At 38.4% G+C, this 5,000-nt stretch overlaps 1 long non-coding RNA gene and 1 pseudogene across 1 annotated transcript in view; one reads left to right on the top strand and one right to left on the bottom strand.

Moving 5' to 3' along the window:
* The window catches only part of LOC136833492 (uncharacterized), a 1,936-nt gene extending 288 nt beyond the window's left edge, over window positions 1–1,648 (bottom strand). Inside the window, exons 1-2 of the long non-coding RNA XR_010851487.1 lie at window positions 550–1,648; window positions 1–114 (exon numbers count right to left, since the gene is read on the bottom strand). The exon at window positions 1–114 is cut by the window's left edge and continues 288 nt beyond it. This is a non-coding gene — a long non-coding RNA (uncharacterized lncRNA). The remainder of the gene's footprint in view (window positions 115–549) is intronic.
* LOC136833491 (ectonucleotide pyrophosphatase/phosphodiesterase family member 3-like) overlaps window positions 1–5,000 on the top strand; it is a 63,805-nt pseudogene that overhangs the window by 55,944 nt on the left and 2,861 nt on the right.

Genomic DNA, 5,000 nt, shown 5'->3' with positions numbered 1-5,000 from the left:
TGGGGGCCAGCAACGGAGTCTTGCAATCAGACTGTGACCGGGAATGGTAGCAAAATTTGGATGGCAGTCAGAATTAGCGGGACATAGATTTGCAACTGAGCAGATGATGACTCCCTGCAAGATAGGTTAGGAGTTAACACCACACGACAAGAGAAATGAAATCTCCCTATAAAAGTATTACACAAACGCATGTTCTTAAATATAAGAAATCACGTAATCACAATCTTGGAATCGTAGTGGATTGGGCTCTGAAGCAATGAACACGTGTTGCCACCACACAAAGGGGGAAGCTTCAAACACTTGTATCACTTAGACTAATCTGCCCTTAATTTGCACTGGGGAAAGGATAATTGGATATTTATCACTGAATCATTTTACTTGATTTCAAGGCAAGTTATGGGGCGAGTTACGGGCTGCCGGAGCAGGGTGACTTAACAAAGGGAAAGGCTTGTGTGGAAAAAGGAATTGAAGTTTAAAGGAATGGAAAAATCAAGGGATTTCAGGGGGGAGGGAAAGGGCTGGCGTACTGACTACTTGTGAATCACGAACCTGGTCTACAGTTGTTGGCACCAAAACACGGTCGACTCGGCCATTCATCGAAGTAGCGTTCACCAAGACGGAAGAAATGCAGACATGCGTCTTCGATGGGATATCGGAGGCCTCTGCTTGCCATCTCTGAGATTGCGCTTGGCTTGGGCCTGTTTGTCAAAATTTAGGCCTGTCGGACCTGCAAAAAGTCATACAGCCAGCAAAAAGAGCAGAGGGAAAGGATACTTAAGATTAAGTACTTAGAGGTTAAGGTCCCTCCTGTTGGCTAGCCCCACTATATCCCTTAAGCTCGCAGTACCTAACTACTCCCACATCAAGCGATGGGGTTGAAAAGGGGGTCTACATTGTTTCCCCAGATTAGGTGAGTGGGGGAGGTGATTCCTACATTGGTGAAAACTAGCGCTAACTGCTATTCTCTGGTTTGAAATACGCTTGCTTCTCCCTCGCCCACCATATTCCCCTGCCCCGATAGTCAAATGAAAAGAGAAACGGCATTTCAAGAATAATGATGCACTGTAAGTATGTACCGTATATATGTATATATACAGTAATACAAAATAATGTTAAAATTCCCAAGTTATCAAATTTGTACTTGACTAAAACATATCCTTATCAATAAACAGGCTACGTAGAATCTGCAGCCACATTATTAACAAAAATCGAACATTTTAGGCGACTGGAGATGCCAAAAAGAGGAGATTTCTGCGAAGGCCGAAGGAGAGAGAATGTTGGCCACTTATTTTGTTTATTAACTTCTGACCACGTGGTTTTATGAAACAATAAACACATCTGCATAAAGCCGGTAATCTTTTGTAATCTTTAAAAAGAAAGAAGTGTTTCACAATGGAGTTCTGTTATATCAGTAAAGAATCATAGACTAACTAATTTTCCATCTATTACAATTAAGTTTATTCGAAACTCTGTTTCCAATAAACAGAATTTTAAAATTTTGTATTACTTTATGGGCTGTCCAATTTTAAATTATATAGTGGAATTATGAGTTTTCAGTTTCCAAAGAATTTTCAGATGTAAAATTTTCCTATTAACTAAACCTAGAACTGTTGATTTAGCCACAGTGTTTCAAAACACACACACACACATTATAATTTTCCTATTAACTAAACCTAGAACTGTTGATTTAGCCACAGTGTTTCAAACACACACACACATTATATATATATATATATATATATATATATATATATATATATATATATATATATATATATATATATATATATATATATGTGTGTGTGTGTGTGTGTGTGTGTGTGTGTGTGTGTGTGTGTGTCTTAAATTTTGGAGTAGATAAAATAATATTGATTCCCTGATATTTTAATAAGAAGTTAGAGTATTCTTGAACGTCTTTTTCTCTTCATGTAATAGATATAAGCGCATAATGTTCGTATTCTTACATCTACTCCTGTTTTCGAAATCACCTTTCGTCTTGACAAGACAGCGTAAGTTCAAATGGCATTGCTGAGGTCTGTGATCAGATAAGTCATTGTTGACCATTCCAATTAGCTTAAGAAATGTTTATCCGTTTTCATCAAAATATGAGAAGGAAAAACCATGAGAAAGCCATTCAGTCAATTAATCTTTTCGTGGAGAGATATGATCCAATTTAACTAAAGGGTTTTCCCCATTAACATTTCCGGTGGCAGCTTTCATCCGAAGGAAGGACTGCGCTCAGTTGCCCTTCCTGACGAGCAACGCTGTTCCTTTCACCTACCAGCTACAAAAGCGATGGGAGCAGTTGCTGACGTATGTGCAGAAGTGGGGAAGGCAGTATGGCGCCCTCAACGTCATCAGCGGACCCGTCTTTGACTACGATGCCGACACGTTTGTTGACGATCTGGTCCCGTTAAGGTAACGATACTCGACATCAGCGATAAGTTAATCACCGAGGTTCTTACTCCCACTTCTTGATTTGAACTCTTAAGAAATCTTGTCACTTAGATCTTTCCACCTTAAGACGCCACTGTTTTCGATTAACCTCGTCATCTGTTACTCCTCCAGATCTTAACCAAAATGTTTGTCTTACTACCACTGGTCAGCAGTGAGAAGATGCAGGTCATTCGGATATCTTAGAAGCGAAAGATTATGATTGTACTTTTATTTTTTGTTCTCTTCTGATCAGCTTGTCCCTATTTCTAAATCCTATGAATAACCTCGCAGTTTCTGAAGACATTGCAAAATAGGAAAAGCCTTGGTATCGGTAGGCCCCGTTCCACTAATAATTATTTTCCCCTGATGGCAGCGCAAGCGGAGCCCTCCTGGTGCCAACACACGTCTTCACGGTGGTGACTCGCTGCCTCGATTGGGTGGATGACCTGTCCAAGTGCCCTCACAACTACCTCGACGCAGCAGCCTTTGTGTACCCTCAGTACCTGACTGTCTCGAATTGTTTGGTAAGTTCCGTTTACTGTACCTCCTTGCATAATGATTAAGATATATCACGGGATTTCACACAACGTAGAGAACTTCAATTTGAATCTATACTGAAGTAAGGGAGCTTGAAGTATGAACAGCAGTCATCTCTTCTTAATGAAATGTTGACATGAACGAAGGAAACGGGGAATCATAAAGAGCAACTCAAGCCAAAATGAACTGGCTCGCGTGAATCCAAACATGCAATCATTAGCATTTAATGACCTAAACGGGAAAACAAGTGCCGATTCAAAGGTGATACTTCCTAAACGAACTGAAATTGAAAGCTTTCGCTGTTAGATCATTACCAATTTGCAAAAATCCTATAATTTGGGACGCGTCAGCCTTATATAAGGCAAACTTTTACTTCATTTTTAAGAAGCTGTTCTTATCTCTCATATTTCAAAATATTGTAAAAATGCTTTTGCTTGAAATATACATACGCTGTAAAGCAATTTTTCATAAATATGCAATTATTTATATAAATATATATATATATATATATATACTGTACAGTATGTAATATATATGCATATATATATATATATATATATATATATATATATATATATATATATATATATATATATATATATATATATATATATATATATATATATATATATATGTATGTATATGTATAAAATTATTGTCACGTGTGACTTTCTAGGTTTACAAATATCGATTAATAATTACATCCAAGGGGAGTTATAACTGATAAGCGCTTCACCTCCGACAGGATTCGAATAAGTGACAAAAGTTCATAATTAGCTTTTTTACAACCTTACCAATCAGCTATTAAGGTTACATGGGTTGATATCGATTCTAAGCACAGAACTTGAATTCGACAGGCATATATAGAGTAGAGTCGATATCAAACATATATGAGGATAAAATAAAACCCTTTTCTTGCGTGTAACTCTTTATGCATTGCACAAGATCCACTGAAAATCCTGAAGCTTTACGAGGACTGCTGTCCTCATCTTCAGAGGGATTGTTACCAAATCAAGATTTCTACCTACATGGACAGAGTATTTATATAAGGTTCCTGCAACTCAGGAAGCTGCAAAATATACTAAACTGACCGACAAGACTTATAGAGGGTGTTGCACTGCGTGACAAGATTACACCTATACTGAGTTGCAGTGGCTTCCTGTCCATGCTAGAATGATGTTTAAAATATGTGTAATGACTCACCAAGCTATCAAGATTTGGTGTCCCAAACATATGACTGACTTGCTGCGTATGACAGCCAACGGACGGAGTCAACACAAGAATAGCTACAGATGGGCTCAGGTTATTCAAGCCAAGGTGCAGTTCGAATGTAGTCTTTAAATTTGCCGCCCCAAGTCTCTACTGTAGTTAGTACCAGCAGAACTGGAAATATCATGTCGTTCAAGTGACAATGAAAAACTTTCCTTTTTCTGAGTGCTATGACAGCGACAATTTGACAATTAATATGGAGTACACCGTATAATAAAAGAAAATAAATCTCAGAATATCTTCATAATTAAGCATAAAACGAGTTACGTTTACGGGTTTCGCAGAGCGCCTTCGGTCCAAAAGAAAAGAAAAGAAAAGAAAAGAAAAGAAAAGAAAAGAAAAGAAAAGGAATAGTAAACAGATCTGTCAACTTGACCAGTCTGGTTTGCTGCCCATCCGCTGCTCCAGGAGGGTGTGTGTGTGTGTGTGTGTGTTTTGGCTTCCACTGGGTACAAGGCATAAATCAGGATTGTTAGCTTCCTATACGAAGATGGAGTGCTTGGTTTCTCTAAGGATGTGACTGCCCTTTATCGTATCTAAACAGCCTTCGTTAGTACTGGATAAATAAAAACCCCTTCCAGAACCCTGCGGCGCTTTCTTTAAAATTCATTATGTGGTTAAATCCCGCCAATAGGTGGCCAGTGCACTATTTCTATCATTAATATTGACGGCTCTTGTATTCACATTCTTCATTCATCGACCCTCGGACACACAGTACACACAAGGCAAACTGTTTCAGCGCTCTAAGGAACTGTAGA

Source organism: Macrobrachium rosenbergii, chromosome 51 (assembly GCF_040412425.1).
Source record: "Macrobrachium rosenbergii isolate ZJJX-2024 chromosome 51, ASM4041242v1, whole genome shotgun sequence".
Classification (NCBI taxonomy): domain Eukaryota; kingdom Metazoa; phylum Arthropoda; class Malacostraca; order Decapoda; family Palaemonidae; genus Macrobrachium; species Macrobrachium rosenbergii.
This window is presented reverse-complemented; position numbering and strand designations above follow the sequence as displayed.